The sequence below is a fragment of the Coenobita brevimanus genome, chromosome 84, assembly GCF_032717465.1.
Source record: "Coenobita brevimanus isolate Jiangsu-jjx chromosome 84, ASM3271746v2, whole genome shotgun sequence".
NCBI lineage: Eukaryota > Metazoa > Arthropoda > Malacostraca > Decapoda > Coenobitidae > Coenobita > Coenobita brevimanus.
In genome coordinates, this window is record NC_137037.1 from 31,060,992 (window position 1) to 31,087,997 (window position 27,006).

A 27,006-nucleotide genomic window follows, 5' to 3' on the forward strand; every position below is an offset into this window, starting at 1 on the left:
GAGAATGAGAGGGCAAAGGAAGGAGTATGTATAGTTGTGAGTAAAAGATGGAAGAGGAGCATAAGACAGTATGGATCAGTTGGGTCAAGGATTGTGTGGGTAAAGTTGAAAGTTGGAATACAAATGTGGGCGATTGTGTGTGTGTATGCGCCAACGCAAGATCGTGCTAGAAGAGTGAGAGAAGAGTTCTGGACAAATGTGGAAGTGTGCATGGAAAAGTTTGGAAGGAATGAGAAAGTGTTTTTGATTGGTGATATGAATGGTAAAGTTGGGAATGTGAAGGTGGATGGAATAGTTGGTGAGTGGGGTGTGCCTGCTGAGATAGATGAGAATGGGAGTGCGTTAGTGGATATTTGTGCTGGGAGGGGGTTGGTGATAGCCAATACCCTCTTCAGGCATAAAATGATCCACAGGTATACATGGTGAGTGATGAGAAGGGTGGGTGGTGAACTGAATGAAAGAAAGGCAATGATTGATTATGTGTGTGTGGATGAAAGGATGCGAAGATGTATAAAGGATGCAAGAGTGTATAGAGGTTGGGGGAGTGGACTTTCTGACCACTACGTGGTGGTGGCCAGAATTAGAATGCAAGTAAGATGGAGGAATAGAAGAAGGGAAAGACGAGAGGAATGAGTAGTTGCAAGGAGAGTGGAAAGGTTACAAGAGGATGAGAAAAAGGCAGATTATAAGAGAGAAGTGGAGGAACGATTGGGCAAATATGAATTGGAGCAGATGGGAGACGTGGAAGGTGTGTGTAAGATATTTACAGAAGAAATACGTGCAGCATGTGATGTGGTGTGTGGAAGGAAGAGAAGACGGAGGGGGGTGCAAGGAACAGCGTGGTGGACTGAAGAGGTGAAACAGGCTGTGGCACAAAAGAAGAAAGCATACAATGAATGGATGAGAAATAGGGACGTGGAAGAAGTTGAGAGGCAGAAGAGACAGTTATATGTGGAAAGAAAGAGAGAGGTGAAAAGATTAGTAAGAGAGAGTAAGAAGAGAGTGGATGAGGAATTTGGAAGGAATTTGAGTGTAAAGTGGAGGGACTGTAAGAAAATGTTCTGGAGAGAAGTGAAAAGAGTAAGACAGGGTGGAAGTGAAGTTAGCAGGGGAGTGAGAGATGAAAATGGTAGATTACTAGTGGAGAAGGGAGAAAAAGTTAGCAGATGGAGAGAACACTTTAAGGAATTGTTGAACGTAGAGGATGGAAGTAATGCGAGTATAAGTGGCTGGGGAATGGCTGGGAGAAGGAGGGAGGTGAGAAGACAGGAAGAAATCAGTAGGATAGAATTTGTGGAAGCAATGAAGAAAGTTAAATCAGGGAAAGCCCCAGGAATTGATGGAGTGTGTGGTGAAATGCTGAAGCATGGGGGAGAGATAGTAGTAGAATGGATGTGGAAGATGTGCAGATTGGCCTGGGAGGAAGGTAGAGTCCCGGAGGATTGGAAGTCAGGTATAATTATTCCCTTGTACAAAGGAAAAGGGGAAAAAGAAGTGTGTGGTAATCATAGGGGCATTTGTCTTCTTAGTATAATAGGAAAAGTGTATGGTAGGATACTTATAGACAGAGTTAGAGAAAGAACAGAGAAATTAGTTGGAGAAGAACAGGGAGGCTTTAGGAAGGGAAGAGCCTATGTAGATCAGATATTCATTCTTAGATCTTAAGTGGAAAAGTTTCTAGAGAAGGGAAAGAAGTTGTATGCGGCTTTCATGGATTTGGAGAAAGCATATGACAGGGTGGATAGACAAGGATTGTGGAAAGTGTTAAGAATATATGGAGTAGATGGGAAGTTGTTGAATGCTGTGAAGAGTATGTACGATGGTGCGAAGGCTGCAGTGCGTGTGGATTGTGAACTAAGTGAATTTTTCTCTTTGAAAGTTGGTTTGAAACATGGATGTGTCATGTCTCCATGGTTGATCAATATGTACATGGATGGGGTAATAAAAGAGGTACAAGTTAGGGTGGTGGATATTGGAGTGGCCCTGGTGAGAGAGGATAGTGTTTGGAAACTCCCTGTACTGTTGTTTGCAGATGATACTGTGTTGTTGAGTGAAGACGAAGGGGAGCTGCAGGGCTTGGTGGATGAGTTTGAGAGTTTGTGTAAGAAACGGAATCTAAAGGTGAATGTAGGGAAGAGTAAAGTGATGGTCTTTGAGAGAGGTGAAGTTAGTGAATGTACAGCGAGGTTGGATGGTGAGGAATTGGAAAATGTGAGTACGTTTAAGTACTTGGGTAGTGTGATGAGTAAGGATGGAGGTTTGGAGGGTGAAGTGCTTGAAAGGGTACAGCATGGAAGAAAGGTTGCTGGTTCTTTGAAAGCAGTGATAAGAAACAGGGAAGTGAGCATGGAAGTGAAAAAGTTACTACATGACAGTATTGTGATACCAACTCTAACGTACGGAAGTGAAGCTTGGACATTGTTGGAAGGACACAAATCAAGAGTGAGAGCAGTGGAAATGAGTTACTTAAGAGGAGCCTGTGGAGTCACATGGAGAGACAGGCTGACGAATGAGGATATAAAGGAGCGTTCTGGTGTGGATGTGGATGTGATAGGAAGCGTTATGAGGAACACATTGAGGTGGTTTGGCCATGTGGAGAGGATGGAGGGTGAAAGACTGACGAAGAGAGTGTATGTGAGTGAGGTGGAGGGGGGAAGAGGGAGGGGGAGGCCGAGGATGAGATGGAGGGATGGGGTGGAGAGGTATATGAGAGAAGGGGGTGTGAGTTGGGAGCAGGGCAGTGAAATGGCGGGGGACAGGGTGACTTGGAGGCGATTTGTTTGTGGCCACCCCAAACGGGATTGAGGCGTCTGGCAATAGATAGATAGATAGAAAGATAGAGAGATAGATAGATAGATAGAGAGAGAGAGAGAGAGAGAGAGAGAGAGAGAGAGAGAGAGAGAGATTTCTATCAATACACCCCAATTTCTTCAAACTCATTCCTGTTTCCATTACTCTCGGCAAAAATATTCACAAAATTACTTAAAGTATATGCTAACCGAAACTTACTCAGACTGGGATCGAAACCAGGTTCTCATTAACACATGTTGTTTCTTCCTTTCACATCCAACGGTTATGTTAACCTCTTCAGTACAATGACCAGTTTCATTACTTTGTATGCTCTGCCTTCAGAGAGCCCAATTAACCAGCTATTGCATTGAAAAAAAAAAAAAAAAAAGCCAGAAAGGGAAAGATTCGATCCCCGGCCTCACTAACCAGGAGCTGGATTCACAGAACACCTGAGGCCCCGGATCTCTTAACGGCGCCTAAAGATACGGCGCTGAGGCAGATTCATTCATTCATTATGCATGGGCGTGGCCATCTTGCACCGAGATCCGGTGCCTCGAGTTTAGCGCTTGGGGAACATACCTTAACCTACGTCACAACCCGAGAACAGTGCGTTTATCGTGTATGCGACCTCTTGGCATGTCGATTGCATGTAGCCCTCGTTACTTCTAATCAACATCGTAAAAGAAGAAATTTAACAGACAGAAAGATAAAAGAATTGCCATAACCGTTTATAGTGCACCTAGAACTCTGGGAATACTTATTTCTTCGCAAGGTAACATGAACGTGTGGATAAAGAACATGCCACCGGGAGAGCCTTCCTGGGTCCGCTCGAGCAGTCAGCTGATGTTGACAGTCTCTCCAGTACTCTGTAATGGAGCTTGTGGCTGTTTATTTAGCTCGCCGACATTTACGTCGGGAGAGAAAGTTCTGTGACCCATTAGATCCTCTCCAAGAGCTTGATGATCATTTATTAAGATATTATAGGTCGGATCGTCCATGACTAAACCGTCACCCCCACTGGTCTAGGCCAGTGAGTAGGGTGACCAGACACCCTGCAGGATGATAAACGAGACCTGTCAATGGGCAGATGATCAATCTTTGCCAACGGCCATCTAGTAGGGTAAGTGGAGCTCTTTAGCCTTCTTTGGCAATCCACCTAGGAGAAAGGAAACTCTGAGGTAAAACCTGGATAGCCATTGTCAGGGATTTCACGCCCCTGTCCATAGGCTAGTGGTGAGCCCTCTCCTGACTTGGGAGGTTGGGGTGGGGTTTGCATCCCCTCTCTGTAATAAACAACCCAGCTCGAAATAAGAGAAGGAAGAGGGAAAGGGGTCAGTGCATGTTGCCTGACCCTAACCCAGATTGGCCAGGGGGACCTCCCTCTGATGCCGGCCTGACAGGGCTTTCTGGGCCCTGTCAAGGGCTTTTTGGGCGCTGTCATGCTGGTATCCATCATGATGGTTCCTGGGTAAAACCAACGGGACCCCAGCAACCGAATGACAGTGGGGGGACCCCCTAGCCCAGACCCTCCTTTTGATTTGCATCGTGGTTGTGGAAAGGTTTAGTGAACCCTTGACTCCAAGCACTGGTTTAACCTTCGGAAGGCATTGCAGGTGGGGGCTTGGAACATTCTAAGTCTTTCAAAGGATAATCGACTGCCTTTTTGTCACGAGAGTTGGGGCTACTGGGGATCGGCATAGCTGCACTCTCTGAAGTGAGGTAATGTGGGCAGAGTGAGATCAGTAGCAATGGTTACACATACTACTGTTCTGGTTGTGACGATGGTACCCATCTTAGGGGTGTTGCTGAGGCAATTGCTGCTCACTTTGTCTCTTGTGTCGACAGGGTTACTCCAGTTGATAAGCATATAATGCTGGTGAGAAAGAAAAATCCCTTGGGCTTCATCTCTCTTATTGCAATGTACGCTCCAACTGATATGAGTGATCTTGAAGAGAATTCTATTCTACACCAAACTTGACTCTGTAGTGGAACAGTTCCCATTGCAGGATACTCCTGGTCTTGGGCGACTTTAATGCAGTTACTGGCACTGACAATGGGGCTACAGGGACTGTATAGGTCCCCAAGGCTCTGGAACCAGGAACTCTAATAGTTTGTTCCTTCTAGATTTCGCAAAATCCCATAAGTTAAGAATTCCTGGATCCAGGTTCCAGCAGTCAAATCTTCACCGCTGGACTTGGTATCCCAGTACCGGAGGGGTTGCTGATGAGATTGATCACATTCTTGATACTACTCATTGGAGGATCCTTCAGAACTGCTGGGTTTTCAGGAGTGGGGAATTCTTTGCTGCTGATCACAGACTTGCTGTCGCTACTCTAAGGCTATAATTCAAAACTGAGAGATTTTCAAGATGCCACCAAAAAAGGTTCCATCTTGAGAAACTCAGGGATGAGGAGTGTGCATATGAGTATGCAATGGCAGTCTCAAATCGGTTTGAAGTGCTCAGAGCTGTTGAGGATCTTGTTGGACAATGGAACACCTTTAAGCATGCTACCCTGGCAACAGCTGATGAGTGTATTTGAGACCGCCTGATATTAAGGAGGGGAATCATGTCGCAGGGCATGCTGACTACAACTGAGTAGAGTCATGCTGCCAGACTGGCTTGGGATCAGGAACAGCATAGACTTCTGTTTCGATGGGCATTTGTTTTACTGAGAAGGGACAAGGAGAGGTACGTCAGGGAAAACACTGAGGAGGTGGAAGGCATTTTCATGCAAATGACCTTCGACCTGCCTACTGAGCCCTGAAGAAGATCCACTCCAGACCCACCTCTCAGATTAACTCTTTTCGGACAGCAGATGGATGGCTTGTGCCGGGTCAAGCGAGTATAGGGCTTGCTGGGATGAGTACTTTGGCCAGCTATACATGGCCAAACCTCCCAGTGGAAAGCTTCCATCAGTTGGTGTACAACCATTGACTGCTGTCCCACCAGTTGACAAAGCCGTGCCTTCTCTAGATGAAATCAAAAGGCAGTGGCTAGGTTGACATGTGGTAGAGCAACTGATGTTTGTGACATCCCAGTAGAATTGATCAAAGCTGGGGGCAAAGCAATGATCAGGGGGTTACATGCAGTCATAGAAGCCATTTGGCAGACTGGATTCACTCCTCCTGACTGGACAAAGGGTTTGGTCACCTCTATCTGGAAAGGAAAAAGAGACCAGAGTGACTGTAATAACTACCGGGGTATTACAGTGCTCAGTGTGCCATGCAAACTTCTTGCTCACATTCTCCTGATGTGTATCTGGGACCAACTGCTAAAGTTTCAGAGGCCTGAGCAATCTGGCTTCACGCCCAAGAAGTCAACTGTTGGCCGAATCATAGCTCTTTCAGTTCTTGTGGAATGCCGGCTTGAATATCAACAAGGTCTGCTTGCAGCCTTTGTGGATCTCAAGAAGACGTTTGACTCTATAAACCGGGAAGTACTATGGGATCACCTGTGACTCCGCGGGATTCCCGCACTGATTTTATATACTGTATATATATATATATATATATATATATATATATATATATATATATATATATATATATATATATATTTATATATATTTATACACAGAGTGTTTATATATATATATATATATATATATATATATATATATATATATATATATATATATATATATATATACACACACACACACACACACACACTTATATTCGCCTGCTGGTCTGGCTGCAGGGGACGAGTCATCATCCTCATTGTCCCGAATACTCTCAAAGCCTTCAACATCCTCACACCCAATATGGGTAAGCATACCTTCGTCTGGGGTTGTATATACATCTTCCTTACCTTGCTCACCACCTGAGGAGGAAAACTATTATTCAAGTTAATTTTGAAGACATAAAACCAATATCGATAATAATAATACACTTGGTAACTAAGGTAGTGGTAGCTAACCTTACCACAATCCATTTCCTCAAAAATTTCGGAACGCAATCCCATCTGCCCCCCCCCAAAAAAAAAAAATACAATGAAAGACAATGGAAGATCACTTCAATTGTATCATGACTTGTATTTTAACTCGTCACGTCCCGAGGTTTTCCGCCCCTCCGACATCCCCCAGTCCCAAGCCTTTTTGGAAAAATTTTTTTTTGGCTCAAACTTCCGCTTAGGTTGAGAAACGAAGGAAAATCACGAAGAAAGGGCTTACCGCGGTCTATAAGTGGTCCATACAGGTGAGGTCCCCCGAGCCAGGTAGCGTATTCTGTAATGGACGTGCCAGGCGCTCACGTTTTCTATGGTGAGGAATACTGGGAGAAGCAACACACAACACCTCTATATTTATTGAATTTGAACTAATAAACAATAACAGTAACAATATAATGGATTTCAGACACATATATATGAAAAATAAGCATTGTACCATTGCGCGAGCATAGCGAGTTTGGTCCGAGTCGTAACATTCTATATGATAAGTTTCTTGTATCAGTCAACATATAATTTTTTCTAATTGTATACTTCTGTTTCAATGTCATTTTACTAATTACAACTGAGGTGTCTGAGGAGTATGTGTGGAGTGACGTGTATGGATCGGGTGCGAAATGATGAAGTGCGAAGGAGAACTGGAGTTGTTCGGGAGATGGCTGGTAGAGTTGAGCAGAGGGTGTTGCGATGGTTTGGGCATATGGAAAGAATGGATAATGAGCGATTGGTGAAAAAGATAATTAGATCTGATGTGAGAGGTGTAAGGCTGAGAGGAAGACCACGAATAGGATGGATGGACAGTGTGAAGAGAGCGCTGGATGCGAGAGGGATGTCTGTTGAGCAAGGAAGAGTGGCTGCGCGTAACAGAAATAAATGGAGAGAAATTGTGAATGAATAAGTGATGACGCAGCCCTGAGGGGATATTCTCCCGCATTTGGTCTGATCAGCTAGTCAGGTCAGGTGCGGGGATGGGTCTGTTATGATGTGGCAGGGGTAAACCAGTTCTGCTGTCGGGCCCTGCTGTGGATGTCACTGATTGCATTGCGCAGTTGACCCTTGTGTGGTGTGGTGCGGTGAGGATCTGTCCGTTCTCCCCTTTGGGGCTAAGATGCGAATGAATGCGTTTGAATGGATGAGTAAATGGAGAGTGTGTCGTCCTGTCTCGGCTACCTCCCTTTCCCTGGGGGAAGCAGCCTAGGTATATAGATAGATAGACAACTGTTTGTAAGTGTTTTCAGATATTTTCTTTCATTATGATGACATGCAGCATAAGTCTAGCGCACATCAGCTTAGTAAGCGCACTCGCTATGACTCGTATTTCAACATACCCAATTGTTTTATCACTGTCCTATTATTTTTCCCTTTACATAGAACCTTTCCTCCACCACTGTAAATGTTTTCAATTATTTTCATTCATTACGAGGGCATTTAGCGATATGCTAACGCATATTCACGTAGCAACCACGATCTCAAACACTCGTGTTTCATCTACTTTATTTATTCACTCCAATTATAATTTCCCACTTACATTACACACGTTTACATCCCTATACTTCACTGTATATACTTACTGGCATTATTTATTCAAGTGAGCGTGAGAATATCGCATGAAAATAGCCTCGCAATGAATGTTTCGACCAACATAATACTCACACACTTATATACTAATTCTTCACTTATATTACACACTTTACCACTTGTTGACTTCTATTTTCACTATTACGTGCCTTATTCATTCAACTGAGCGTCAGGATATCGCATCTCTATACACATGCTATGAATATTTGACTTAGAATATATTTCAGCACTTACAATAATTTGAACTTATATTATACCCGTAAGCATTTCCAATAATAATAATTATATAATTACGGGCCGTATTTATTGCACTGAGCGACAGAATATCGCATCATAAAACCCTCGCTATGTATGTTTCCACTTACAGCATATTTATACACTTACATACAATTTTTGCACTTATGTTATACCCGTATGCACTTTATACAAATATTTGGAGATCAACATGACTGATAATTTCACTGAGCGTCTGTCTGTCGCATTTACCTCATAGTTTCAGCGTCCTGTCGCATTCACACCATATCAGAATTGCATCAACGTGTGATATTCGCTGAAACATGGGTGAATACAGAGACCCACGTCACACTCCACGCACTCATAGCGGGTGTCCTTCCTCTGTGTCGTGAGTCTCACCCGGGAATTGCTGCACACGTGACACCTGCGTTGGGGCCTAGGTCTGCTTGGCTGGGGAGGGATAGAAGTGGGGAAATGGCGGCCAGATATTCTCAGGGAAGTTTGTGCAATAGGGGCAGTGCCGGTGCGATGTTGGGGCCTTTCTACAGCATACCGTGCAAACATTTCTCTTGTGAGCTCCCTCACAAACCCTTCAAAGGTTTCCTGAACTCCTGTTGTCATGGCGTGAAGGTGGTGGCAATTCAGAGCAGTGATGTCTAGCAAGTGAAAGAACAGTTTCTTATACCACTTCATCGTGGTCCTGGCACACTCTACCGTCGATATCATGGAGTCTGACTGGTCCATGAGGCGCATGTTTATATTATAGTCCATGACACACTCAGGTTTCCAAATACGACCCCTGTTCTCGCTACGGTAATCAACTGAATCAGTACGGTGCATCAAGGGGCGGTGAACCGTTGACAATAGGCTTACCTCTCTATTGTGATTCCACACAGTTGCAAGGATGTTGTTGGCTTTGAAGAAGACAACCTCATTCCTTGCAAGTTTCCGCCCTACCTTGGCCATGTGACGCCGGTTCACCTTCACGGTTCCACAGACTCCAGTTTCATGTATGTGAAGATAACGAGCGAGAAGAAGGCTAGTGTACTAATTGTCCAGGTAGAGGACGTGACCACGATGAAGGTAGTCTTCTATCATCGTCTTTATCACTGCTCCCGACAGTCCAATACTTCGATCTTCTATTATGTCTGTCTGTGCACCGGTGTACAAGACTATGTCTTGCACGTATCCAGTCCTACAGTCGCACATAACAAAGATCTTGAACCCAAAACGGTGCCTTTTGCTGGGTACATACTGCATGAATAAAATATTGCCTCTCCACAACACGAGACTCTCGTCTATGACGAGGTCTTTATAGGGATAGAATGAGGAACGAAAGGTTTGCCTCAGGTGATCAAAGATCAACCTAATTCGCCTCATTTTATCAGTGTTGTTCGCATTTGCAGGATCATGAGCATCATAGAAATGGAGGCGACTTAGAATTTGTTGAAACCGATTATGGCTCATCACTTGACCAAATATTGGAGTAAACATAACAGGGTCCCTAGTCCAGTAAGCAGGAATTCTGTTCTTTCGTATAATACCCATCAAAAGGACCAGGGCAAAAAATAGGAACAATTCTGAAAGGCAGACAGGGTAATCATAGGTGATAGAATGCCTACTCCTTGTTCCCAATCTTTCACTCTCAAGGCGCTGGGTGCTTGCAAACAGTTTTTTTTTTTTTTTTTTTTTTTTTTTTTTAAATAACAGAACGGAGGAAGGAAAAACAAATGGAGAAAAAAAAAATAATCCATACACCAGATTACTGGTGTCCTCTGTTCATAAAATATCTGTAAGAATTAGACTTGAACAGTTGTAGGTTGAAATATGGAGGAAAACAACTCTGGGGAAGCGAGTTCCAGAGAGATGCAGTTCGGGGAATGAAAGAATTCTGATAGGCAGAAGTTCTGCAATGTGGTTGAGTGACATTCCAGTCATGAGCGCTACCAGATGCCCGTGTAGCACGAGGGAAGGCATGGAGAGGTGGCACCATGGACGCAACTTCGTCTGAGCATTTGCCAAAAAAATATCTGTAAAATAATGCAAGGAGGCAACATTCCTTCTTACTTGCAGGGGAGGTAGTTTATATGTAATGGCAGGGTTGTTAATGATTCTAACAGCTTTATTCTGAATTTTGTCTAGTTGTCTTAATGCAACCTCTCCACAACCATTCCACAAGGGTGAGCAATATTCAAGCTGAGAGCGCACATGACTCTTATAAATTATAGCTAACTGCTCATCGGCGAAGAAGTTACGGACTCTGTACAATAATCCAAGTTTCTTTGAGGCGGTTTTAGCAAGTGATCTGACATGAGAGGTCCAGCTGAGGGCACTGTTAAGTGAGACACCAAGAATTTCAATACTTTTGGAGATGGGAATATTAGTAGCATTGAAGGTAATGTACGAATCTGGCAATATCTGTCTATTAGTAAACTGTATATATTTAGTTTTACTAGCATTAAAAGAGACAAGGTTGTTTTGTCCCCATTCACTGATTGTAGATAGATCTTGATTTATGGAGATGGCTGTATTGAGTTGAGAGGTAGAGATATTAGACTTTGTAAATGGATGTCTGAGTGTGAATGAACTATGTAGTGTTGAGTCATCTGCATATGAGTGAATGGGATTATGAGTGACAGATAAGAGATCATTAATATGAACCAGAAATAGGGTTGGCGCCAGAACTGATCCCTGTGGCACGCCGGCGTTAATTGAGTGGAAATTCGAATATACATCATCTACTTTTACTCTTATTTTCCTGTCACTAAGATAAGAAGAAATCAAAGGAACAAAAGACGTTAGTCCATAGCAAGGGAGTTTGGACAGCAGGGAACGGTGCCATACTCTGTCGAAAGCTTTAGAGATATCAAGAGCTACTGCATGAGTTTCTCCAAAAAGATCAATTGATTGATGGATGGTATGAGTTAAGAGATTGAGTATGGTATACAATCTGCTCCACAAATGCTTCACTAAAAAACAGGTGGAAAAAATCCAACCTGGTGGAATTACGGTGAATTCCTGGAGCAGTGCAGCCAGAGCGCCCCTGCTCAGTGAAGGGGTGAATGAGGGGAGAAAAATCACTCCCATCCTCCCAATTCCAAGCCACAAATCCCTCGTCCCCATCATCCCCATCACCGCCTTCGTCTGGGTGGGGAGGAGATCCTGGTTGGGGAGGTGGGGGAGAAAGAGTGCGGAGGGCTTCCCCACTGTCACTCCTCTTCCCTCTGCCTTTACCCTTTCCCTTACCCTTACGGCCTTGAGGAACATTAGGGGGCTGTGGGATGAACTAGGGGAATATTGGGGAGCAGAAGACGTGCTGGGGAGTGGTTCCTCCCCGCCTTCCCCCTCCATGATAACCACGTGCTTTCTCACGCACCCTAGCTCGACCACGTGTTAGGGGATATTGGGGAGCATAAGACGTGCTTGGGAGTGGTTCCTCCCCACCTTCCCCCTCCCTCACAACCCCACGTGATAATGAACGCACCCGCACTCGCCCACGTGATACACTACGCCGCCTCACACTATGTAGGGAGAGCAATGACTCACTCACGTCACTCTCACTTTCCCTAATCCTCCCTGTACTTTCCCTTTCACTCCCCACTCCCTCCACGGCACTTCCTAACTCCCCAAACAAAATACTAGGCCCATACCTGCTCGTCCGACGTGGTGTGCGCTCTGGGCCACGATGAGTGATGACCTCACGTCCATACCACGTGGCAGCACGTCCCACGGCTCCGTCATCGTCATCGTCCTCGTCCTTGTCCTCGAATTCTGGTTCCAAATCACGTTGGGGATAGGCATAGGATGTTGCACGTGCCTTCTTTGCCTGCTGCCCCTCCCTAGCAGCACGGTAAGTCACGTACTGCCGCTTCCTGGGAGACAGAACTTCCTCGTCACTGCTGGTGGTTTCTTCGTCCTGTGGCTGCACATAATCTTTATCAACAACCTTGTCGTCCAGTGCGGAATCACTGTCGCCTGTAAAGGCGTCCAGGGCGGCTTGAATTTCGCCGTCTGAGAGACCTCTCTTAGCCATGTCTGAGCAGGACCGTTGCTACCAGGTGAGTGGACGAGTGGTGGGTTAGCGCAGGTCGCGCGGGGTCGCCGAGTGTCCCCGCCTGGTGGCAGGTAGGGGAAGGTCATGCGAGGATACGTACCGCAAATCAAGCGCGAAATTTGAAAATTGTCGAAATTATGCACATTGCAATTGCACGACGTACTGGTATGTCGCCAGGACTGGCAAATGCAAATCGTTGCAACATACCCATACATCGACGGGACGGGGCGGGTTAATGAAATAATGTCTCCATCACTTGGTTATGCAGTCCTACAATGCTTCAATAGATATAGAGTACTTTCCAATGATTGATTACAACTCGTGTGGAACTCCATCATATGTTACGTAAATAAATGTACTCACAACCAAAATTGTCATTTACTGCAAATGACAGAACATACTACTTTTCAAAATACTCCTTCTAGACATTTTTGTTTGTTTTTTTCTGACTTCTTGCAGTTGAGCGGTTGATAACAGCTATGTTTAACAATGACAGTTTGACAATGATATACTAAGGTGATTGAACTTCTATGAAATAAGTTCAGTTATGACATAGCACTACGCTTAAGTTGTTAAATAAACCTAATACGTATTACCAAAGCTAAGGTTATGCAATATAAACCATTTCATGCATCAATATACAGGATAAGGTAACAACATAAGACCAGAGCCGAAAGAATTATTATTGGTTGATGGGATAACCTAAAGCCATTTGCATCTAAGAAATTTTTCTAGCTAAACACCCCCCAGAAAAAAGAAAAAAAGGAAATGACTTCCTAGTTTTAAACTTGCATACTCAAACTAAAGAAAGTGTTATAATTAAACCTTACCTCTACCAATAAAGCCTCATGATTTAATTTTTTTTTTTTTTTAAGGTAAGTTAAACTGCTTCCACCCTCACAGGCAGTATGCAACAAACAACGGAAATATGCATTTTTTTTTTTACACTTACCTGTTTTGTTTCCCTCCCATAATGCCTTGACTGCCTTCCCCTCAACTTGTGATAAAAAATCACGCAATTTCGGAACAGATGCCCTGAATGACGAATAACACCGAATAACGAATGACAATGGCAAATGTAAGTAATAGCTGCTCCCTACTGCCATTCGTTATTCAGATTTGTCAGGTCAGATGTCGACACCCCACTGCATCTTTAGGAAACCGAACGACTTTAATATCACATGGAATTACTCTGATGTTACCTGTCATTCCAGTGTAAACCCTCTGTTAACACCTCCTTCCACAAGGAAACGGAATGATAAAACATGGAATGACACTGGTATTACCTGTCATTGTGGTGTATACTCTCTGTCAACACCCCATTGCATATTTGGGAAACCGAATGACATTAATAGCTCATGGAATGACACTGGTATTACGTGTCATTTTGTGAAAACCCTTTGCGACACCCCATTTCATCGTTTGGAAACCGAATGACATTAATATCACATGGAATGACACTGATATTTTACCTGTCATTCCAATGTAAACTCCCTGTTGACACCTCCTTCCACATTAAGCAAACAGAATGACTGATATTACATGGAATGACACTAATATTACCTGTCATTTTGGTGTATACCCTCTGTCGACACCCCATTGCATATTTAGGAAACCGAATGACACTAATTGCGTATGGAATGACATTGCTAGTGCCTGTCATTCCAGTGTTTTCTCTCTACACCTCATTCCATCTTTTAGAGCAGAAGTTCTTAACTCGTGGGGCGCACCCCCTAGGGGGGCCTGAGTAAATTCCAGGGGGGGGCACGAGCGGGGAAAAAGTAGGAATTTCTCTAGTTATATTTGTAATTCCTTTAACAAGAGCGTGGCTAATATAAAGATGCTTATGAAAGAAATAAAAACATGTTTGGACGACTTATTGAATTCCAAGAAGAAATAGCAATATTTCTAGATTCACAGCAGAAGGTAGATCTTCGTGACAAATTCCAGTCTGAAAGCTTTTTGCTATCTCTAGCTTACTTGGTGGACATCTTCGAAGTGCTGAATGCAATCAACCTTAAACTACAAGGGAAAAACATCATCATCATACACCATGACACCATTCGAGCCTTCATAGCCAAACTCTACCTCTAAAAATGTCGAAGTCAGGATGGAAATACAGCCAGTTTTAGTAACTTGGCTTCTGCTCTCATTCGCAGTTACCTTGATTCTGAGTCTGAAAAAAAATAACAATAATCACTCATCTGACTGACTTCAAAGCAGAATTCATCAGATACTCCCCAGATATAGATAGGAAGCGTGAAACTTGGAAGTTGATCAGGAACCCATTTCAGTGTGAAGTAGCTGATGTTTCGGATGAAGTGCAAGAGAAGTTTCTTGAGTTGAAGTTTCAACCCCTCAGCTGAAGAAGATTTCAAGGAACTGGATCTTGAGGTGTTCTAGGTCAAGTACCTTCCTGTTTACTCTCTAATCTCACATCAAGCTCTTCGGATTCTGACAATGTTTGGATCCACGTATCTTTGTGAAGCTGCATTTTCCATGCTCGTTGCTGTCAAGATCAAGTACAGAAACCGGCTGAACGTTGAAGAGGACTTAAGCTGTGGAATCTCTGGCATTCGACCATGCATTCAAGATTTGGTAGCTAAGAAGCAGTGTCAAGTGTCTCATTAAATTAATAAGAAAATAACCTCATTAAATATGCTGGGTATATTGTATTTTGGAGGAGTAGACTGTAGCACCAGTCGAACAGGGCAGTGCTCCCGAGGTTGATGGCAAGCTGGTGATAGGGAGAGCTGGAGCTCCCGTTTCACCAGCCCTCAGGACTTGATCCTGACCATCTCCCTTTTCTGAACATTTTCAGTGCATTCATTTACACAGAGAGTCGGCCAGCATGCTCTCATAATACCTCTACCTTCAACTGTCTACACCACACTACATACGCATAACATATCACACCTATTCACATCTTTAGTAATGGCCGCTGCAATCTTACAATCAAATGAGGTGGTACCTCGGATTGCCACCACCGGCAGGGTAGGGCTGGAGGCACAGGGTCCTCCTGGTCGCCATCAAGCGACTGTGCCGGCAGCGACTGTTGCTATTTCCGGGAATGCTCGTCGGCGAAGAGGTGATGGTGCTGCCTTATTCTTTACCAACATCCGCGGCCTTACCTCAAATTTAAACTCAGTTCATTTTTTCCTTCAGTCCATATCCCCTTTGGCCCTTTTCCTCACAGAACCACAAATCTCACTCTCTACCGATATATCTCCGTTTTGTTTTCCCGGTTACCATCTCCTTACAAACTTTCGAAACAAGGGCGGCACCTGTTGTTATATCAAATCCCAATATGCAGTTGATACTATTTTAAACTTCACTTCATCCAGTTTTGATTACTCATTATATAAATTAAATTTCCAAAACATTACCAAATATATCTGTGTAGTTTATCGTTCCCCCAATGCTTCTTCGGAACCCAGTGTATTTGATTCCATATCCACTCAGTTGAGTAACCTTGACCTTGCCCTTGGCAATGAAATTACCATTTTGGGTGATTTTAACATACACAATGTTGAATGGTTATTGCATTCTGCCCGGACTGACGACGCTGGTCTAGAATGCGAGCTGTTTGCGGAATCTTTTAATCTCACCCAGTTGGTAAAGCAACCAACCAGAATACCTGATAATCCTGACCATAATGCCCATCTCTTCGATTTATTCTTGACAAATAATCCAGATCAGTACAGGATAGAGGTACTGTCACCACTTGGATCCTCTGACCACAATCTCATCAAAGCCTCATTAGTTAACCCTCCTACACCTCCCCATTCCGAACCTGTCAAGGTGACCCGATGGCACTTTGACAGGGCCGACTGGGATGGATTTAGAAATTATCTTGCTGATGTTCCATGGCAGTCTTTCTTCTCTAGTGATCCCAATTCTACCCAGTCCCACATTTGCGACTTAATACTAGCTGATATGGATTTATTCATACCAAGTCAACAATTCACTAAAAGATCAAACTCTCCAAAATGGTTTGATGGCAATTGTGCCAGAGCAACAGCCCAAAAGTCATTAGCATATAACTCTTACTTAAAATCAAAAACATCTGAATCACTCTCCCAATTCAAAATTGCTAGAAATCATGCAAAAGCTGTATTAAATCTATCTAAATCAAACTTTCTTCAAAAGCAAGCATCAAAACTACTTAACAACCCTAATGACAATAGAATATTCTGGTCAACTCTTAATTCTTTCAATAATAACTTTAACAAGTCATCTTCCATTCCGCCACTAAAATCTTCAGATGGCAATATTACAAATGACCCACGTGGGAAAGCAGATATCTTTGCTAGTACCTTTGCAAGAAACTCTACCATAGATGATACCAGCCGGAATGTCTCAGTACTGGAACTTGATTCTCCCGAAATTGCCCCACTTAAAATACAGACAAGATTCGTAAAATCCATACTAGACAATTTACCCACCAACAAAGCTCCAGGCCCAGATGGAATTCAGCCAATTGTTTTGAAAAAGTGTTCCCCTGAACTTGCCTCTGTCCTAGCCAAATTATTCAGACTATGCATACGTACTTCTTTATTCCCAAATTCATGGAAAGAAGCCAATATCCACCCAGTTCCGAAGAAAGGAAGTTCGTCTGACCCCTCCAATTACAGACCAATAGCTGTCACATCTTCTCTTGGTAAGGTAATTGAAACTTTAATTAATAAGCATATTGTTAAACATCTTGAATCCAACAACTTAATTAGTGATAGACAATACGGTTATCGCCACGAAAGATCCACCATTGACATACTCAATCTCTTAAATCATACCATTCATCAATCAATTGATCTTTTTGGAGAAACTCATGCAGTAGCTCTTGATATCTTTAAAGCTTCGACAGAGTATGGCACCGTTCCCTGCTGTCCAGACTCCCTTGCTATGGACCAACGTCTTTTGTTCCTTTGATTTCTTCTTATCTTAGTGACAGGAAAATAAGAGTAAAAGTAGATGATGTATATTCGAATTTCCACTCAATTAACGCCGGCGTGCCGCAGGGATCAGTTCTGGCGCCAACCCTATTTCTGGTTCATATTAATGATCTCTTATCTGTCACTCACAATCCCGTTCACTCATATGCAGATGACTCAACACTACATAGTTCATTCACACTCAGACATCCATTTACAAAGTCTAATATCTCTACCTCTCAACTCAGTACAGCCATCTCCATAAATCAAGATCTAGCTACAATCAGTGAATGGGGACAAAACAACCTTGTCTCTTTTAATGCTAGTAAAACTAAATATATACAGTTTACTAATAGACAGATATTGCCAGATTCGTACATTACCTTCAGTGCTGCTAATATTCCCATCTCCAAAAGTTTTGAAATTCTTGGTGTCTCATTTAACAGTGCCCTCAGCCGGACCTCTGATGTCAGATCACTTCCTAAAACCACCTCAAAGAAACTTGGATTGTTGTACAGAGTCCGTAACTTCTTCGCCGATGAGCAGTTAGCTATAATTTAAAAGAGTCATGTGCGCTCTCAGCTTGAGTATTGCTCACCCTTGTGGAATGGTTGTGGAGAGGTTGCATTAAGACAACTAGAAAAAATTCAGAATAAAGCTGTTAGAATCATTAACAACCCTGCCATTACATATAAACTACCTCCCCTGCAAGTAAGAAGGAATGTTGCCTCCCTTGCATTATTTTGCAGATATTTTTTTTGGCAAATGCTCAGACGAAGTTGCATCCATGGTGCCACCTCTCCATGCCTTCCCTCGTGCTACACGGGCATCTGGTAGCGCTCATGACTGGAATGTCACTCAACCATACTGCAGAACTTCTGCCTATCAGAATTCTTTCATTCCCCGAACTGCATCTCTCTGGAACCCGGTTCCCCAGAGTTGTTTTCCCCCAGATTTCAACCCACAACTGTTCAAGTCTAACTGTTACAGATATTTTATTAATAGAGGACACCAGTAATCTGGTGTATGAATTTTTTTTTTCCCATTTGTTTTTCCTTCCTCCGTTCTGTTATTAAAAAAAAAAAAAAAAAAAGTATGCACAGAATTCATGCTCAATAAAAAGACTAAAACACCTTTTTTTTCCAGTTTTTCCTTAAAATCTGGGAGAGAATTTTATCAATTTGATTGAAGATGCGAGCGGGGTGTGGAGGGAAGAACCAGCTTCTAGAGGGGGCGTGGTAGTAAAAAGGTTAGGAACCACTGTTTTAGAGAAATATTTACTTTAATATCACATGGAATGACACTGAAATTACTTGTCATTCCTGTTTATATCCTCTCCCCGCACCTCATTCCAACTTTAGCAAACTGAAAGACAGTGATATTACATGGAATGACACAGACATTACCTATCATCCCAGTGTATACCTTCTCTCTCTACACCTCATTCCATCTTTAGAAAACAGAATGATATCACTGTCACATGGATAGACACTAATATTAACTGTCACTTTAGCGTACCCTGTTTACACCTCATTCCCTCTTAGGAATCTGAATGACATTAAAATCACATGGAATGGCACTGATGTTACAGGTTGTTTCAGGTTGTATTTATATACCACTCCCTAGGCTTTTTATTCCACCTGTAGGAAACCTGATGATTCTAACACTACATACAGTGTTACTGATTCTGCCTGATTTTTCTGGTGTATAATCATTTGTAGATGTTGTTTTACCCTCAGAAATCTGAACGACAAGAGTTACTGGTACGCTTCAGTTTTATAGCCTTATGAGGCATAACTACTGTATATGTGAAGATAATTATGGACTGGTAGACCTACTGGCCATATTGGCAGGCCAGCTGGATGGGAGCATCAAAGTTTGCCATCCAGGAACTCCTGCCGAGTTGCATGTTTTGAACTCATGTCAGGTAAATGCAGCTCTCTGACAAAGGTAAAAAAAAAAAAAAAAAATCCTGCAAACCACTTATTGGGATGGTACATGTCTGTTTTTATGGTGAATTCTCCCATGGATTGCAGTTCTCTGACATGAATTCCTTGCTCATGAACAACTTCACATAACTAAGGGCTTAAGAAACTTTCTTCTGAAATAATGTTTTCACTGAATAATATCAAGACATTAGAAAGAGGCAGTGTCAAATATATCCAAACTTAAAAACAACAAATTACACTGACAGAAAACACCTTTTTCACTAAAGCTGATTTCCATCAAATGGAATACACACCAATACAAAGCCTTTTCTCTTGAAAATACTGCATTAATTCGCTGTGAATAAACTGTCTTCACATAATTCAGTTTACACAACATTCAACTGTGGAGATCCCCTACATTAACCTTTGAAAGATTTCTATAAAATAACTTATCAAAGAGATACTTTTATATTTTGCAATATCTGAATGTACTATCTGTAAAGTATACAATTATACATTTATCGTTTGAATAATCTATTTTTTTTTTTTTTTTTTTTATGCGAGGAAGAAGGAACCAAAGGCATGAGCCCGCAGTAACAGTTCCCTCCAAGAGAAAAACAAAATACAATAGAGAGCCAAATTCAAGATCCGATCATTTTGAGATGCCTGGACACACTACGTTTGAAAGACTGGAGATCATAGGCAGAAGGAAATACAGACAGAGGGAGACAGTTCCAGAGCTGACCTGTTGCATAAATGAAAGACTGGGAGTAACGGTTAACTCTTGCATTAGAGAGTTGGACAGAAAAGGGATGAGAGTTTGCTGCCAGACGGGTGATGGCAGCATCAAAGTTTGCTATCCAGGAATTCTTCCTGAGTTGCATACTTTGAATTCATGGCATGTACTTGTTGCTGTCCTACAGACTTAAAAAAAAGAAAAAAAAAAGAGGTTTCTCCAGCAAGTGACTTATTGGGATAGTCCTAGTCATGTCTGTTTTTACGGTGAATTCTCCCATGAATTGTAGTTCGCTGACATTAATTCCTTGCTCAAGAACGACTTCACAAAAAAATAAACGCTTACGAAACTTTCTTCTGAAATAATGTTTTCTACTGAATTCTATGTAGACATTATAAAGAGGTTGTGTGAAATATCTCCAAACATAAAATACCAAACAACAGTAACAGAAAACACATTGTTAACAAAAGTGGATTTCCATCCGATTGAATACGCAAAAATATCAGAGACATGTTATGTGATTTTAATGTCTCTCTGTATCGTAAAAATGAGATGAGCTGTAGTGAGGGTATACACCGGACTGACGGTTAATATCAGTGTCATTCCATGTTATATTAATGTCATTTGGTTCCCTAAAGATGCAATGAGGTGTCGACAGAGGGAATACACTGGGATGACAGGTAATATCAGTGTCATTCCATGTGATATTAATGTCGTTCTGTTTCCCAAAGATGCTGTTATGCAGGTATATATATTTCGGTGCACTTTCAGCTCTTAATTAACTACCAGAAGGGATAAGGTAAAGCTTACAATAAAAAAAAAATACTAACTTATTTTACTTTACACTGTAACTTACACACACCAAAAAGAAACCGGGATTTGTATACAAAAGGGGGATTCACAAGGGCTTCACAATGCAAATAAAAACGAGTTATTTCTCCAACTAACCAAAGTATAATCAGCGGAGACTATGTACTCACAGCTTGAGGATCTAGGCGAATGTGAAACCGTGTAACTGTGACTGTCAAAGTGTTAAACTATAAAACTGTGTGACTGACCCTCGCTCGCTAGGTCCTCCAGCTTAAATAACATCTTTTCTCCGCCTCCTTAGGATAAATAAGCCAATGGGCTGTCTCACTCATAATCTACAGCGTACACACATAAAGGAGGCTTCTGTTAACAAATTACAAGCGAACACTTGTAAGCCTTAACCAATAAACAGCTGTGATGAAAGGCGGAGACGATTGGTGAATGGATAACACTCTCATTCAGCTCCTCCTGCAGTACAGTTGTGTGGTGAGGGACAAATGGATCTTTCTTACGTAATACATGGAAATATTAAGTGTTTTTCAGTCTAAAAGCAGAAAAATAGTGAAAAGATTTAGCCATAAGTTTGACAGTTGAGAGATAAGGAAACCCTAGGAAAAACATTTAATCTTTTCGGTCGCCCTCTTATCACCCTATGTACAGCTCCGGACAGATGAAACGGCTGCACCCCATCCACCAGCGACTTGGTTTGGGTCTCAGTGGTTCTGGTAACAGTTGCAGGTGGAGGGAGGGGGGATGTGGGAGGGTGAGGAGGGGAGAAATGTGGGCGGAGTTCTATAGGGGATAGTGTGGGAGGGTGAAGAAGCAGCACAGTCTGGCTGCTGGGAGGGGGAGACGAATGGTTGGGTAGCGGAGACGAGTCTGCTGGAGGGTAAGACAGGTGAGTGTGATTAGATGAAAAGAAATTACAAAAAATGAATTATTATAATATCTGCTGCATATATTGCATTTTATCTACTAAATAAAAACACTGTCTATTATTCACCACCGTATTTGGGTATCCTACTCATTATTATTATCCTTTGGATATTAGGCAATAAATAAAGATATTGGACGGTCTTTCTTACCCGAACCAATTTTTTCATAACTTTTTTCTTCAGCTATTTCCGTATTCCTATTATCCCTCGTGCTTGGAGTCCCCCTTTTTATCACTTTCTCCTACGCCCTACATTTTTTTTTTTAGGCATAAGGCAGTTTAACTTTCTCTTTAAATAACCATATTTGTCAACAAATATTCCTTTCATTAATCTATTTAATTACCTGTTTTCTTTCAATATGCATTTGTCTAATAATGGGTGTTACACCTTAATTGGCGCCGCTATTTGACGTTGTGAATAAATTTGGTCTAAATTTACGCATGTATTGCAGTTTTTCTCAAGTAGGCTGGCAACCTCACACATCCTCCCCCTTGCTTTCTCCTTCTCTCGCTACCCGTTCCCTCCTTTCCTTTTGTAGTACTGTTTATCTATTCTTTCTCATATTTTTAACCTCATTCCTTCTTACAAACTTTTAGTGCCATAGGAATTTCTCCCTTATCACCTGCAGTCCTACTACATGAAAGTGGAAAAAACTGCCATCGGGAAAAGAATAACTGGAAATTTATGGCGAAGGTTACGATATTAGTTATTTAGAATGAAAGTGTTGGCAGATACGCATTCTTGACGTGATTATCACAGCCACAGCATTTCGCCTTCATAAAACAGAAGGACTATAGGTTTCATGCATTACCTCCTTACGTCCAGCATTACTGTGCAGAACGCCATGTATAATACATTAAGGACCACAAGGACAGTACTGGTAGTCATCGTGATTCTTATGAATCTCTCCATAGGCTATTGAAAACAGTGCTTTATGCTCAACTTCAGAATTATGTTCTCATCATGGCAATGATAGGCAAACATAATAAAAACAATATATACAACCAAATTATCATTTATTATACAACAAAGCTGAAACTGTCTCCGTGCTACCTGAAAAAAATTAAATACCTGATTATATATATATATATATATATATATATATATATATATATATATATATATATATATATATATATATATATATATATATAATCATACAGGCTCTACACTTATGAAATTTAACATCGAGTAACCCTATATGCCCAAAGTAATTTCCTCTGCATGGACTGACGTTGCAACGAAACTGGTTGTCCCCCTGCAGTAATTATTAATGTATTTTTATGGTCATGTATGACTGAATAGTTTAGTTTATACAAGCGAAAACCTCAGAAATAATACTCACCGAGTATTATTCCTTCTCCAGCAGTTGCGCCTTCAGTGACACACTTCCAAAAATCCTCTGGCTTGTCAACATAACGTTTGCTAGGGTCCTGTGATGCAACCCTGCTTCGTGCAATACTCTTCTCATAGTCTTTTCGCTGATATCATGGTCTGTGCATCGGTTTCTGTGGCGTGTAGTGCAACATGGTGGTTTCCGTGTGGTAGGTTGCCATGCTAGTTAGTGTCCTCTGCTTTACCCAACACAATAAATTTTAGATCAAACAGTGTTGTTCATGGTTATTAATATATATATATATATATATATATATATATATATATATATATATATATATATATATATATATAGGATCATGTATTTAATTTCTTCAGGTTACATGTGATTGTGTGAGCTGGTTACACCCTTGAGACTGCAGCACGGAGGCAGTTTGAGCTTTGTTGTATAATAAATGATAATTTGGTTGTATATATTGTTTTTATTATGTTTGCCTATCATTGCCATGATGAGAACATAATTCTGAAGTTGAGCATAAAGCACTGTTTTCAATAGCCTATGGAGAGATTCATAAAAATCACGATGACTACCAGTACTGTCCTTGTGGTCCTTAATGTGTTATACATGGCGTTCTGCACAGTAATGCTGGACGTAAGGAGGTAATGTATGAAACCTATAGTCCTTCTGCTTTATGAAGGCGAAATGCTGTGGCTGTGATAATCACGTCAAGAATGCGTATCTGCCAACACTTTCATTCTAAATAACTAATATCGTAACCTTCGCCATAAATTTCCAGTTATTCTTTTCCCGATGGCAGTTTTTTCCACTTTCATGTAGTAGGACTGTAGGTGATAAGGGAGAAATTCCTATGGCACTAAAAGTTTGTAAGAAGGAATGAGGTTAAAAATATGAGAAAGAATAGATAAACAGTACTACAAAAGGAAAGGAGGGAACAGGTAGCGAGAGAAGGAGAAAGCAAGGGGGAGGATGTGTGAGGTTGCCAGCCTACTTGAGAAAAACTGCAATACATGCGTAAATTTAGACCAAATTTATTCACAACGTCAAATAGCGGCGCCAATTAAGGTGTAACACCCATTATTAGACAAATGCATATTGAAAGAAAACAGGTAATTAAATAGATTAATGAAAGGAATATTTGTTGACAAATATGGTTATTTAAAGAGAAAGTTAAACTGCCTTATGCCTAAAAAAAATGTAGGGCGTAGGAGAAAGTGATAAAAAGGGGGACTCCAAGCACGAGGGATAATAGGAATACGGAAATAGCTGAAGAAAAAAGTTATGAAAAAATTGGTTCGGGTAAGAAAGACCGTCCAATATCTTTATTTATTGCCTAATATCCAAAGGATAATAATAATGAGTAGGATACCCAAATACGGTGGTGAATAATAGACAGTGTTTTTATTTAGTAGATAAAATGCAATATATGCAGCAGATATTATAATAATTCATTTTTTGTAATTTCTTTTCATCTAATCACACTCACCTGTCTTACCCTCCAGCAGACTCTAGTCTCCGCTACCCAACCATTCGTCTCCCCCTCCCAGCAGCCAGACTGTGCTGCTTCTTCACCCTCCCACACTATCCCCTATAGAACTCCGCCCACATTTCTCCCCTCCTCACCCTCCCACATCCCCCCTCCCTCCACCTGCAACTGTTACCAGAACCACTGAGACCCAAACCAAGTCGCTGGTGGATGGGGTGTAGCCGTTTCATCTGTCTGGAGCTGTACTTTATCTTCTTCACCTCTTCCATTTTCTCTGTTACAATTTCTCTACAGTGGGAAACACACACCAGTGACAATGCAGTGAAGTCGACAGAGGGTATAAACTTCAATGACAAGTAAAAGTAACATCAGTGTCATTCCATGTAATATCAGTCACTGACTTTGCTTAAGATGGAATGAGGTGCTGTGAGAAGATACACACTGGAATGACAGGTATTAACGGTGTCATTCCATGTGGTATAAATGTTATTCGGTTTCCCAAAGATGGAATGAAGTCCAGAGAGAGGATTTTCACTGAAATGACTATTAATACCAGTGTCATTCCATGTGATACCACTGTCATTCACTTTGCTAAAAGTGGACTGAGGTGAAGAGGGAGGGTGTACGCTGGAATGACAGGGAATATCAGCGTCATTCCAAGTGATATTAATGTCATTCGGTTTCCTACGGATGAAATGGGGTGGCGACAGAGGGTATAGCCTACACTGGAATGACAGGTAATATCAGTGTCATTCCATGTGATATTAATTTGTTTAAGATGCAATGAGGTGCCAACAGAGAACAGAGGGTTTACATTGGAATGACAGTGTAAGTGTCATTCCATGTAACATCATTCTGTTTGCTTAATGTGGAAGGAGGTGTCAACAGAGGGTATAAATTGGAATGACAGGGAATATCAGTGTCATTCCATGTGATATTAATGCCATCCGATTTCCTAAAGATACAACGGGGTATCGACAGAGGGTATACACTGGAATGGCAGGTAATGTCAGTGTTATTCCGTGTGATATCAACGTCCTTCGGTTTCCTAAACATGCAGTGAAGTACAGAGAGAGGATTTCCACTGAAATGACAAGCAATATCAGTGTCATTCCATGTGATACCACTGTCATTCACTTTGCTAAAAGTAGGCTGAGGTCAAGACAGGAGGTATACACTGGAATTGCAGGGAATATCAGTGTGATTCTATGTGATATTAGTTATTCAGTTTCCTGAAGATGCGGTGGAGTGTTGACAGAGAGTTTACACTGGAATGGCAGGCAATATCAGTGTCTTTCCATGTGATATTAATGTCATTCGGTTTCCCAAAGATGCAGTGAGGTGTCAGCAGAGGGTTTTCACTGGAATGATAGGTAATCTCAGTTTAATCTATGTGATACTAATGTCACTCGGTTTCCGGGCCAGAGTAATCTGAATGATGAATGACAGCGGGGAGCGGCTATTATTTACATTTACTGTTGTCATTCGTCATTCGGTGTCATTTGTCATTCAGATTAGTGAGAACCGGGAATATTTTCCTTATTTCACTGCTTTCTAGTTTCACTGTACTAACACCGCAAAAGTGATACTTTCCCACACAAGCACCTTTGATTTTCTCGTAATGTTCTTGTCCAGTGCGGAGAAAATAACTCTTCCATTTGGGGACTTCGTTAATCAAAATAATAATTCGTCGCATGAAAAGTTTGGAAATCTCTTCTTAGGTTCTGTTGGGCTGGAAGTCTTTCTTTTCAATTGTTTCCTTCGCTACAAGAAAACATTGCGAGTCAGTCAGGGATGATTGTTCCTGTTGTTGGGTTAAGGACTGTCTCTAAGATGTGTGCGTTCTCCCCTCAGCGCTTGTGTTTACATTATGGGGATAAACAGCTGATTTGAGGGTACGCTCCGTGATAGGTTTATCGTGCCAAAGGCTCACATGTAAGATTCTCAGTCACTGGCTGAGCGGAAATCAGCTGATGCCGCCGACTTAAGGAACGCGCAACTTACGAACAGGGTATGGCGCTGTAAAAAAAAAAAAAAATCTAGTGAATACCAACCTCAGATGTGAGATACGGGTCCACAGGAGTACGCAGTTTGACGTGCCACATTTAGGTTAGGCGCCTCAGCTTACAAAATCGGTAGTGAATCCAGCCCCAGGGTTGCTGGAGTCTGTAGGGAACTCTGTCTGTCAAGCTCCACCTTACGTGGGACTCGCCTTACGAATTTC